The sequence below is a fragment of the Phyllobates terribilis genome, unplaced genomic scaffold (assembly GCF_046119375.1).
Source record: "Phyllobates terribilis strain yellow unplaced genomic scaffold, ASM4611937v1 Scaffold_2__4_contigs__length_985480577, whole genome shotgun sequence".
Taxonomy (NCBI): domain Eukaryota; kingdom Metazoa; phylum Chordata; class Amphibia; order Anura; family Dendrobatidae; genus Phyllobates; species Phyllobates terribilis.
This window is the reverse complement of record NW_027362762.1, coordinates 524,357,145-524,371,036: the sequence shown is the minus strand read 5'-3', so window position 1 is coordinate 524,371,036 and position 13,892 is coordinate 524,357,145.

Here is a 13,892-nt window from a genome sequence, read left to right as displayed (position 1 = left end):
TCCCATCCCCTGGGCTCGTCACAAGTACTATAATTATTATTATTATTACAGCGACATTTATTCCGTTTCGCTTTAGATGTCAAAAGGGGTCACCGTTGGTGACTCATCTGACCGCGAGGGAGCACAAACAATCTACAAAGGATAGTTGAGGATACAGTAGGTCAGGGTACAGCTAGTCGTGCAGCGGTATCCTGGAGCGAGGCTTACCGCAGATTGTATGCTTTTCACAAGAATTGGGCCTTTAGTTCCTTTTCAAGGTTTCCACGGTAGGTGACAGCCTGATGTGTTGGGGTACAGCTTTACACATTAGGTGAGATGCACGGGACAAATCTTGTATGTGATTGTGACAAGAAGATGAGAGGGAAGTAAAGGAGATCTTGGAAGGATGGGAGGTTGCGTGTAAGTAACTCATACAGGGAGACTAGGTCACACATGTATGGAGGAGACAGGTTTTCAATGTTTAGGATAGATTGGAGGGGTGCGAGAGTGGTAGAAGGGAGGCCACAGAGCAGGAGCTTGTAGTAGTCGAGGCGGGAGATGATGAGGGCATGCACTGGTGTTTTTCTAGATTCATAGTTGAGGAATGTGTGGATCCCCGAGATACTTTGGAGCTTGAGTCAGCAACAAGTGGAAAGGCCTTGGATCTGACGTTTGAAGGACAGATCATTGTCAAGCTTGCGGGACTGGGGAGAGTGGGCAGCCATTCACTTTGATGGATAGAATAGAGGACACACATTGTAGGATTTTGGTTAGTAAGGAGGTGATATCAGGTCCAGAGAGGTATATCTGTGTGTCATCAGCATAGAGGTGATACTGAAAGCCATGAGACTATGAGCTGTCCCAGGCCAAAGGTATAGATGGAGAAGACCCTGGGTCCTAGAACTGAACATTGGGGGACACCCTGACACATAGGAGGTGAGATGAGGAGGTGGTGTGAGTGGGAGACACTGAATTTCCTGTCGATTAGGTAAGAACAGATCCAAGACAGGGCCAAGTCTGTAATGCCGAGAGATGAGAGTCTGTAGTAAGAGGGTATGGTCTACTGTGTCAAAGACAGATGACAGGTCTAGGAGGAGGAGGACAGAGTAGTCTTGCTTGGATTTGACAGTTAGTAGGTCGTTGGTGACTTTAGTCAGGGCAGTTTCAGTGGAATGACTAGGTCGGAAGCCAGATTGTAAGCAGTCAAAGAGGGAGCAGGAGGAGAGGTGGGAGGACAGTTCAAAATAGTCGTGTTGATCCAGTAGTTTGGAGGCATAGTGGAGAAGTGAGATGGGGCGATAGCTAAACATAGGATGGGTCAAGGGAGGGCTTTTTGAGGATGGGTGTGATCGAGGTATGTTTGAATCATGAGGGGAAGACGCCAGTTGTTAGTGATAGGTTGAAGAGGAGGGTTAGGCTTAGAATGAAGACACTGGTACGGTTTGGAATAAGTTGGGATGGTATTGGGTCTAGTTCACAGGTGGTGAGATGTGATTTGAAGAGTAAAGATGATTTTCTGTGATGGAGGAAAAGCTGGTTTTGGAGGAGGAGAGTTGAGTCATTATGAGAAGGGGCTGTTGGGACTGTAAGCAAAAGCTTTGGCCTATGTTATCAATCTTCTGCTTGAAGAATGAGGTGAAGTCTTCTGCTGAGATGAGAGTGAGGGGGAGCTGGTGTACAGAGAAAGAACTTGAAAGTACTGAATAGCTGTTTAGGGTTGTGAGACACGTATGATATGAGAGATAAGTAGGTTTGTTTTGCTGCAGTGAGCAATTGTGCAGCATTTTTAAAACTTCTGTTACATATATCCAGTGAATGGCATGCCACGGTTTGGTATTAGCACTCAGTACCAGAAGCAAAGTCATCCACAATTTCCTTACCTCAGGAATATTATTTGGTAGACTGGCTGAGCAAACATTAGTTTCTCACAATGGAGCTGAAAACACTGAGTGGCAGTAGGTGCAAGTTTCTCCAGCATGAACTGTTTGTTATTGTTAGATATCAGAGGGAGAACGTAACTGGGCTTTGCCAAGGTGCCATATTGCATCTTAAGTCTTATAGACCTTGCACTTGCGGTCTTACATTCTACAGGATGGTGGGGAAGGAGACACTAGGTTGTGGAGTTGCATTAGCTCCAGTGGTGTTGAGTTGGCAGCGAGGCAATGGCTGGCTGTAGGCTGTCTTGAAGAGATGGGTTTTCAGGTTGTGTCTGAAGGATCCGAATGTGGTGGCTAATCGGACGTGTTGAGGCACAGAATTCCAGAGGATGGCAGATATTTGGTAGACGTATGGAAGGCGATTGGGTGAGGATTGAGGAACAAATACAGTGGGGAAAAAAAGTATTTAGTAAGCCACCAATTGTGCAAGTTCTCCAGCTTAAAAAGATGAGAGAGGCCTGTAAATGACATCATAGATAGCCCTCAACTATAAGAGACAAAATGAGAAAACAAATCCTGAAAATCACATTGTCTGATTTGGAAAGAATTTTTTTTTCAAATTTTGGTGGAAAATAAGTATTTGGTTAATTACAAAAGTTCATCTCAATACTTTGTTATATATCCTTTGTTGGCAATGACAGAGGTCAAATGTTTTCTGTAAGTCTTCACAAGGTTGGCACACACTGTTGCTGGTATGTTGGCCCATTCCTCCATGCAGATCTCTAGAGCAGTGATATTTTGGGGCTGTCGCTGGGAAACACAGACTTTCAACTCCCTCCAAAGGTTTTCTATAGGGTTTAGACCCCTGTTACGGTATGTGCCCACAATGCAGATTTGAAACAGAAATTTGTTGAGCATTTCTGCATCTCCTTGGCAGAAAAAGCGCATTCGGATTTTACATGCGCTTTTTCAGCGTTTTTTCATGCGTTTATGCATGCATTTTTTTCAAGCGTTTTTCCAAGCGATTTTGAGCATCACTTGAAAAAAGGGCTTGACAAGTTGGTCACGCAATGTAAATCCAAGCAACTGGAAATTTCTACTTCAAATGCTGCATCTAAAGTAAAAAGAAAAGAATTAAAAAGTAAAAAGAAATAAAAAACCTTATATTCACCTCTCCGACGGCCCCCGGTCTCCTCCTGGCTGCGTCCTCTCTCCTCGGCATCTGCAGATATTATGTGGTTCAATGCAAGTCAATGGGCGCGATTTCGCCGCGAAATCGCGCCTAAATTGGTTGTGCTGCGGATTTTTCCGCAATGATAATCCGCAGCGAAAATCTCCGCAGCATGTGCACAGCACATACGGATTATCATTGAGATACATCCCAGACCTCTTAACAAGTGATTTTAATGTGTTTCATTGGCGGAAATGCCGCCGTGGGAACGCATTAAATCCACACTCAACCTAAGTGTGGTGATAAGAAGGTCTTGGGAGGACCGGAGATTACGTAAGGGAATATATCTGGAGATTAGTTCAGAGATGTACGGAGAAGAAAGGTTATGGATGGCTTTGTTCGTCAGTGTTAGAAGTTTGAACTGGATATGCTGGGCAATTGGGAGCCAGTGAAGGGATCTTATAGATTACAATCTTATGGCTTGCTGGAGCCAGTCCACAGTAAAAAACAGCAATAGAGTGTCTAGGAACCTTCACACAGACTTTTCTTAGCCAGGGCTGCTTCTCGGTAGGGTTGGACGGACCCACCAGAGAACTGGAGAATCCTCCAGTGGGCACTGGCTTCTCCTTCAGGAGAGTTCATAGTGCAAACCTTGCAGCTGCTATGGAGCTCTTTAGGGGGGAGAAAGGTGGTCCCTCAGAATCAAATCCTCTGATGGGCCCAATATTATTCAGTCTGACACTGCTTCTCAGTGAGAGTTGTATTTCACCACAGCCATATTCTCTTTAGCTCAGTGAAAGGACTGGTAGAGAGGGAAACCATATCTTCTCCCAGGAAGTCCTCTAATGCAGATTGTTACATAATCAATGGCAGCCCGTCCAACATCAGCTCACACTTCTCGGTAGTGTTTAGTCACAGACTAAGATCTTTCTTTACTCCTTGAATTTAATCATGACAGAGTTGTACAATGGCCTGATCTGCAATGCGTTTTGAGAAATAACGTGCATATGCAAAGCTACGGTTGCTACACCTGCCAAGCCTCCTCTTTAACTGTGAGCGCCGAGCATTTCAGTAGACAGAGAAGCGGGATGGTGACGCTAATTATGGCGTCATCGCCGCTCACCATCTTGGTGGAGTCATCAAGGTTTTGGAGGACTGCACAGATGTCAGACTTCCATGCCCACTCATCAGCTCTTATGTGCGGAGGCTGACCTGAATGCCGATGGGCATGTTGAAGCTGGTACTCAAGAACTGCCCTCTGCTGCTCACAAATCCTTCCCAACATCTGCAACGTTGATTTTCATGATGACATCGCACAACAGTCGGTGAGCTGGAAGCTGCATATGCTGCTAAAGCACTGCCAGGGTGGCGGAAGCTATAGTTGACTTTCTAAAATGGCCACAGACGCGTTGTACTTTCACAAGCAACTCTGGCAGATCTGGGTAAGTTTTGATAAACTGCAGAACCACTAAGTAGAGAACATTTAGTGCTCTCTCATTACTAATGTGTACCCCTGTATGGAGAACAATATCAGCACCAAAAAAATAAAAGATGAATTATAGCCTGCTTTATATATCACGGTACTAAGAAAAACAGTTTTGATTATATCTTGTGTAACCCTGTGACCAAAATATCTGCACCAAAGAATTAATTTCACTAGAGTAGAACTAATATAATGGTAATTGACACCTCTTCCACTACAGCCAACCCAACAGATGGAGACCCAATCGGGTTTCTCCACATTTCCAAAAATTAGTGGCAGACACCAGCAAAGTGGCATCAATTTCAGTACAGTAGAAATTGTAGAATTAGGAACCAAAACCTCTTCCACTACATCCAACCCAGCAGATGAAGACTCAATAAGAAGTGTTTACATTTCCATACCTTAGGGCCTAACACCATCAAAGTGGCATCAATTTCACTAGAGTAGAAGTAGTATAATGGGGACCAATAACTCTCCCACTACAGCCAACCCAACAGATGGAGACTAGTGATGAGCAAGTACTGTAATATTCGTAATCGCTATACTCGTAACGAGTACTTTGTAATAATCGCTTTTTCGTTCCGAATAATGAGTACAATGTAAGTCAATGGGAAATGAAAGTAATTTTATGCTGGACCCTACAAAGGGTTCTGGGGGCCTGAGGAAAACGCTGAAATGGATGGGAAAGTGATGAAACAGAATGGGAAGAGCCTGGAGAATGTGCCTGCATGCATTTCTGACTCACATATGGTTTCTGGGAATAAGTTTGTTGCAGTATTATGCCACTTTTACAGACACACAAGAACAACTACCAAACATAACCTAAATTGCATTTAACAGGCCAAAAAGGTTAAGAAACAGTTTTTCCTGCACAATCACTTGTATATAAGGCTAAATAAACCAGGGAAACAAAAAAAAATATCCCTTTTAGCCTTTGTTCACACATACTGTTGTGGCTCTTTTTCGCCTTTTACAATTGGGAGGGCCTTGACTTATACATTTTGTAGGTCCCTCTGTCATACATTAGACATTTGGGTGGTCCCTCCATCATTGACACTCAGATAGTGGAATACATATTCAATAGCAGTTTACAATATGCCCATTGTAGTGTTGGGCTTGACCCGCCTCCTCCTCCTCCACCACCATGTGATACTGCGGCCCTAAATTCAAATGTTCAGAGGCCCTGCAGTAGGCAAGAAAGCGGAGTTTTGTGAGAGCCCTCGTGTGGCCCTGTAACATACATTTTGAAGTCCCCTTCTCTAGAGATTTTGGAGGTCCCTCTTGTGTACAATACATTTGAGAGTGCCCTCACTTATTCATATTGTAGGGCCCTCACTCTATTATTTAACTCATTTAAGGGCAGAGACTACAGAGAAAAAGGCCAAGAGACATTGAGAACTAGAAGGTAGCAGTGAGTGTGGCCTGCGACACTCAGGTATGGCTGAACTCTGTGAACCGGAAAAATAAAGCTGCACTAGTCAACTGGATGACGAGCTCAAATATATCACTTGTGCAAATCAAAGAACAAAGGCTATATGATGCCCCCCTCCAGGATGGGTTGGAGAAGCTTCTCCAAATGGCTCAGAGATTTTGATTGTCAATATTCCCCAGATTATATAGGAAGAGAAGACTTCTTGATACTGTACTGCTTGGTCCAGTGCAAAATGTGCATCATATTTCCAAAAATGACCCTGGGAGCAGTCATAGGTGTAGGGAGATTCCATGACAAGGGCCTCCCTTGTCAAACATTATCTACGATGGAGTTCTGTAGTAGTTGTGGCCCTCAATTCAAGTTTTCAGAGGGCCATCAGTCGGTCATCAACAGTCAGTGTAAATTTCTATTGAATATGTATCCCCTATCTCAGTCACAATATGGCACAAGCCAGGCATGTTTTTTGCCAAATAGGGTGAGTGACAGTACATTTCTATTGAATATGTATCCCTTATCTCAGTCACAATGTGGTACAACCTGTGACAAGGGCCTCCAATGACAAATATTAGTTTGGTAGGACCACTGTACATTCCAGATTTGTCCACTGCACAATGTGCATAGGGTTTGTAAAAATTAGCCCGGTGGGCCGAGTCATGGTTGATGCAGGAAGCCACCATCCCAAGGGCCTCCAATCACAAATAGTAGTTAGGCTGGAGTAGGAATACTGTCCTAGTTTGTCCACTGCACAATGTGCATAGGGTTTGTAAAAATTAGACCTATGGGCTGAGTCATGGTTGACAAAGGAAGGAAACGGATTTTTATGGGAAGGGGGTGACGTTAATGGCAGTAGCATGAATCTGCATTTTTGGTGAATTTAGGCTGGCTTGCGGTCATCTGGAGGGATTACAAACTGTGGAGATATCCAGTCCTTGTAGAATTTAATCAGAGTAAGTCTGTCTGCATCTTCCGTGGAGAGGCATGTGCGCCTATCAGTGATGATTGCCCCAGCGGAACTGAAAACACGCTCAGACACCACACTAGCAGCCGGGCAGGCCAGCACCTCCAAGGCATAAAAGGAGAGGTCGGGCCAAGTGTTCAGCTTAAGACACCCAATAATTAAAGGGAACTGAAGCGTCAGAAAGGACGCACGTATTGTCATTTAAGTACCCCTTGACCATGTTCTGCAACTTATCCCTCCTTGGCATTGTTACAGGCACAGATAGTCCTTGCTGTTGTGCTGGTATATTGAAAATTAGTAAATTACACAATTTGTGCACATTTCCCCCCCACCTCTGTTGGAGTTGGTGTTCTTGTCTCTCCCCATTATCCCTTGGTATTGAAAAGAGCGGTTACCTCTGCCACCAGCATTGTCTGAGGGTGATGTTTTCAGCAACTGATCTAAAACGGCCCTCTTGAATGATTCCATTGTAAAACTCTTTGGTGACTCCAAAAGGAGAGAAGGAAATTTCTCCTTGTACCATGGATCGAAAAAAGGTAGCCAACCAGTATTGGTTGTTGGATAACATGTGAATCACGCGAGGGTCTTGCCACAGACACTTCCACATGAACTGTGCCATGTGGGCCAAGCTGCAAAAAGGCAAATGTTCTGTGTCCCCAACAGTAGAAAAAGTACCCATCCTCTCCTCACGCTGACTCGCCTCCTCATCCTCCTTTCCAGCCCTTCCAGCCTGGAGAAAAATGAAGCTTGGGTTGGGTGGCCCCTCTGTAGCATTACAAGTCCCCTCAGTAGGACAGAAAAACAAGTCCTCTCCCTCCTCCTCCTCCTCATCTTCCTCTTCATCACCCAATGTTGCCTCAGAATATTGGCTGGGTAGTAACACCCATTGGGAAATGTGGCTCCATACCAACATGCTTCGCACTCAAAGCTTCCTCTTTGAGATTATGCAGTGATTGTTTCAAGAGACACAGCAGCGGAATGGTTACGCAGATAATAGCCTGATCACCGCTCACGAGGTTGGTGCAGTACTCAATGTTCTCAAGAACCTCACAAATGTCAGCGATCCACACCCACTCGACAGTTGTTATGTGTAGTGGCTGACTCTCAGTCTGACAAGCATGTTGAACCTGGTATTGAGCTACTGCCCTCTGCTGTTCACTAATCCTCGCCAACATATGATAGGTTGAGTTCCACCGCGTGGGCAGGTCACAAAGGTGCTTTTGCAGGGCTGTAAGAGCAGCAAAAGCGGTAGAGGAATGGCGGAAATAGGTGCTAATACGGCGCACCTCAAGTAGGTACGGCAAGTCATGGTAAGTTCTCAGAAATTTCTGAACAACTAGGTTCAGCACGTGAGCCATGCATGGCAAGTGTACCAGCTTGCCGACCTTTAAAGCCGCCACCAGGTTACGCTCATTATCGCAGACGACCAGACCGGGTTGGAGGTGCAGCGGGGAGAGACACTGATCGGTCTGTTATAAAGCTTGCCACAGCTCTGCTGCAGTGTGTGCTTTCTGACCTAAACAGATCAGTTTCAGCAGAGCGTGTTGCTGCTTTGCCAATGTGCTGCTGCACGGGTCCCAGCTTGGCAGTGATGGGGAGAGTAATTCAGCAGAGGATGAGGAGCAGGAGGAGGAGAGAGAGGAAGTGGAATATGAAGAGGCGGAAACCCCTACAGAAGTTGGGCCCGCTATTCTTGGCGTAGGTAGAATGTGTGATGTTGCCTTTCACGCCTTTGTCCCACCCTCCACCAGGTTCACCCAGTGTGCCGTGACAGAAATGTATCGTCCCTGTCCATAACAACTTGTCCAGGTGTCTGTTGTTAGGTGGGCCTTCCCGGTTATGGCATTGGTGAGAGCACGGTTCAGATTTAACACATGCTTCAGGGATGGCACACCGGGCAAAATAGTGGTGGCTGGGATCTCTGTATCGTGGGGCAGCCACAGTCAAGAGATCACGAAAAGACTGTGTTCCCACAAGCCTAAACGGTAAAATCTCCACAGCTAGTAATTTGGCAATCTGCGAGTTTAGTATTTGTGCCTGTGGGTGCGTGGCTGGGTATTTACGCTTTCTTTTCAAGCTCTCAGGCATGGTCAATTGGACGCTTTGCTGAGACAAGGAAGTGGATGTGGTTGATGTTTTTCGTGTGTGAGCAACCGCTGCTTGAGGGCAGAATGTATGAGCGCCTGCTTCCTGAACAGCAGATTCTGAAGGACATAGCCCAGGTGACATGGCATTGGTTTGACCCACAGACGCAGATTTGGTACCTTGGTGTTCCGCCCACCTACTGGGGAGCTTGGCTGCCATCTGGTTTTGCATACTGGTGGTGCTTAGGTTGCCTTTGCCCTGGCCTCTGCTCAACTTGGTATGGCAGATGCTACAGACTACAATGTTTTTCTCTGAAGGACTTTCAGAAAACAAATTCCACACAGCAGCTGAATGCCCCCTTTCCCTGACTTGGCGCACAGCAGGGGTGCTCTTGGGAACAGTTGACCCAGTTCTCACTCTGGACAAACCACGACCCCTTGGTGCCTGTGTTGGTGCTACATATCCATCTTCCTCTGTGTTGCTGTCATGGCTATGAATGCCAATGGTCCAGGTCGGATCAGTGGACCCATCATTGACCACCTTGTTTTCCATCTCATCCTCCTTCCCAGTTGACATCGTAGGCTGACCTGATGGCAATTGTGTCTCATCATCATCAGCCTCCACCTCTGGAGACAGTAAATGACGTTCCGCCAAGTGGCTTTCTTCTGGCCGTAGGTCCTCAAATACTTGAGCATCAACACACGCCACCTCCTCTTGTCCCTCTTCAGTGCTGCACGGTGATAGGCCAGAGACAACCCAAGGATACGTACCAAACAGATCCTCGGAGTGGCCAAGCTTGGGGTCATATGTCTCCTGTGACTGATAATGGCGGGAGGAAGGAGAACCAGTTTCAGGATTGGTTGGGCCAGGCTTCTGTGTATCCATAGTAGACTGTGTGGTCGTGGAAGATTTGCTGCTGCTTGACAAATGCATAGAGGCCTTGTCTACTATCCAAGACAGAATCTGCTCTCGCTCTTCTGGCTTCCACACACGTTTACGTTCCAGACCGGGAAATTTTTCCAGGAACATAGTGGATGCATCAAGCTTCTTCTGACCTGACACAGACTGAGTGCCTTCTCGCGCACCACAGAAGGCAGTCTGACACCCCAAAATAGTGGTTAAAATGGGCTGGTGAGTTCTTTGTAGCAGGCAGTAGGAAATGTTTGGACTACTGCTTTGTGCAGGGCACTCAATGATTTTTTAAGTGGACTAATATGGACAGAAGGCAGGCTGACACCCTTTAAATAGTGGTTAAAATGGCCTGGTGCGTGCTTTGTAGCAGGCAGTCGGAAATGTTTGGACGACTGCTTTGCGTAGGGCACCAAACGCCTTTTTAAGTGGACTAATGGGGACAGCAGAAGCCAGGCTCTAACCCCTAAAACAGCAGGGAAAATAGACAGTTGCAAAATAAAAAGGCAGCACAAAAAGCTACTTCTGTGTGTGCTGGAAAAATATTGCTTTGCCTCTGATAAGAGCTGTTTTAAGATGGACACTGGAAGAACACTACCTAATACACTCCCTACCTAATACACAATCTCTCCCTCCCTGTACTCTGACTTTGTTGTGTGGTTTCAGCTCTGAAAAGAGCTATTCTTTGGTATTATGGAGCTAGTGAGCAGCTCCTTAAAACACAGAACTAGTATACACTGCAGGTAGCCCTTAAAAGGGCTTTTGTTTTATCAAGATGCCTAAACACTCTCCCTAGCAGCTCGGCGATCTCTCCCTACTCTATTGCAACGCAGGCTCCAGATGCAATGTGCACAAAATGGCGGCAGCAGGGCTTAAATAGACCCTATGACGCTGGGCGGCCAGCCAATCACAGTAATGCCACAACCAAGATGTGTATGGCATTACTGTGATTGGTTAAGAAGCCCAACATGTTTAATGGCTGCAAAGAAGGCGCCAAAACTAAAGGGTGGGACATCCAAATATAGCGAGGCGAGTACACAAATACTTGCAGAATAACGAGTAACCCGAATACCGTACTATCCATACGAATAGCGAATAGTAACGAATATACTCGCTCATCACTAATGGAGACCCAATCAGGATTCTCCACATTTCCAAAAATTAGTGGAAGATACCAGCAAAGTTGCATCAATTTCACTACAGTAGAAATTGTGGAATTAGGAACCAAAACCTCTTCCACTACAGCCAACCCAGGAGATGGAGACTTAATCATGAGTGCACCATCCTCTCCAGTCGTTCACCACGTGTCTTGTACTCTGTTGTGCAGGTGCACGAGCTGGTTTAAAAAATGTGTGAAAGGACTCGCAGAAATTGCTTCTGCCACTTACAGTACTGCTGCTGCTAATATTTTGGCACTAACGAACTGACGTGCCAGAGGTTGGAAGTTTAGAGCTGTGATGCACTCTGTGTGCCTCACTGCTGTCTTGGGGAAAACCTATCTTAAGGTTGTGTAAAAGCGTGTTTTGATACTCCAGCATTCGTGGGTCCTTTTCCAGGGTGGGAAGCATCTGGCAAAATTTACTCTAACAACGTGTATCTAACAGAGTGGCAACCCAGTCGTCAGCACTATTTTGAATCAAAACTATACGGAGTTCATGTTGCAGATAGTGCAGCAAGAACGCACTCATATGTCTGGCTCTTTCATGAGGTTCAAGCCCATGCTGTGTTGGTGGCTGGGTGATGCTGAAGCTTGTTTCCTTCATCCCCTACCGCCAAACACGAACAGAGAGGAGATGATTATCCTCTTCCTGTTCTGACTGTTGCTCGCCCATCACCTCTTTCTCATCCATTTGTTCCTCGCCTTCACTAAATTCTTCACAAACAGTTTTTCTGGTATTACCAACCCCCCTCAATCGTAGTGAACCACCCTCCCTTGGCACCCTGAGATGTCCCCTAGTGTATCACATTAGTAACAAAAGAAAGTATTTTTTTAGTGTGGATGAGGCCTGTATAACATACGAGATATTCTCCAAACAAATTCAAACTGAGATATCCCCTGCTGTATAACGGTAGAAATCAAAGAAAGTATTTTTTGACTGTGGATGAGGCCTGTATAACATAGAATATATGCTCCAAGATATTTCAAACTCAGATCTAGCCTGCTGTATCACGTTAGTCACAGCAAAAAATAGATTTTTTACTCTGCATGAGCTCTGCATACAGCTGTATTTCACCACCACTAAAGGAATAGGTGGCTTATAGCAGAGTGTAACACGTTTGTGACAGACAAAAATATTTTGTGGACTCCGGCTGGCAAGACAAAAAAACTGTTTTTTTTCTCTGAAAACAGCTAAATTTCACCCACCAAAAAAATGACAAAGTGGGCTAACACATTAGCAAATAAAAAAAAAATGTTTTTGTGCTCTGCACTGACAAGCTCTGCAGATAGCTGAATTTCAACCCCACAAAATCAAAAAGTGACCTACAAGGGCTTGCTTGCTTTATCACATTAGCAAGTGCAAAAATAGATTGAAGGTCTACATGGAGCACAATACAACCGGTGCATAACACTGTTCTATGGCATGGGCCCTGCTATTTCTGTCTGAATGTCCGTAATTGCACAAGAAAAGAAAAAAATGTGCTCCAAGGTCGATTGAACAGGTACACAGCAGAGGACTTATTTACACTACCTGACTTCTAAACAAGCGCCCATCTAGCTAGCTAATATCTCTCATTACACAGGAGGAGCACATTCAGCAGCGTCTGTCTCCTTCAGTAACATGGATAAAATGGCGCTGAGGGAACATGGCCGTTTTTTATATAGAGAAAACATGTGATTTCAGCAGCCAATGGCAGAAGCCCTTGTGTCTGGACAGTGTGGATGCTTCCTGCGCTGTGATTGGCTAGCCGCGCTTTCCTCACTTAAAGTTACAGGGAAAAAAAAATTACAAGTGGGCAGCTGATCTGACCTGTTCTGAGCTATCACCAGCCCCCACACTTATCTACCACGTCCCCCCGCTCATTATACATAAGCACTATGCTAGCAAAACTGTTAAAAATGCAGTAGTTGCCCCGCAATCACGTTCCCACATGTTTTCGTCGAACTGTGCCAATTTTCGCCATAAAGTAAAAATGCTCGCCTTTCCGATCACGAATCCGAATGTACAACATTCGTGTCGAACTTAAGTTTGAAGATCAGATTTCGAATATATTCGCTCATCACTAGTTAACACTTGCATTTTCAGTTTGTTTTTCCCATGTGAGGTATGAAAAATGAAGCATCTTCTTTTACTTCCTGCAAACTGTTAACAAGTTTGGTAGCAACTGACAGCTGTTACCATGCCTTATGTTTTTTTCTGTCCTTTGAATGCAGTTTTCACAATAAGGCATATATCTGTTTAATTTATCAAGGGTATGTCCACACAGGAGTTTTCTTTCGTTTTAGTCCTTTGGAATTTTATTACAACCACAAAGTTTCATTTCCCTCCTACCCCTAACCTTAATAAAACTAAAAGCCTATGCCAAATTACATTTTGACTAGTGTTGAGCGATACCTTCCGATATCAGGAAATATCGTATCAGATTGGATCGGACCGATACTCAAAAAGTATCGGATATCGCCGATTCCGATACCGGAAACCAATGCAAGTCAATGGGACAGAAATATCGGAATGAAAATAAACCCTTTCTTTCTTTGTAGGTTAATTCTACATGAAGTAAAACAACTAAGAATAATGTAGAATGTATTATGCGAAAAGCTGGCAATTCATCAGTGCATACACCGGTACCCGACAATTTACAACAGAAAGAATAGAGCTTCACACATAGATTAGATAGATAGAAACATGTCAGTCACATATATATGAAGTACAGTGACAGTGTTGCTTACTGTACTTGTCATTTAGTGCAAAGGATTTATTAAAAAAAATATTAGTGTTTTCATGCACCGTCTCTTTAAAAAAGCCGGCCGGCAATTCAGCAGCGGTACCCGACAATTT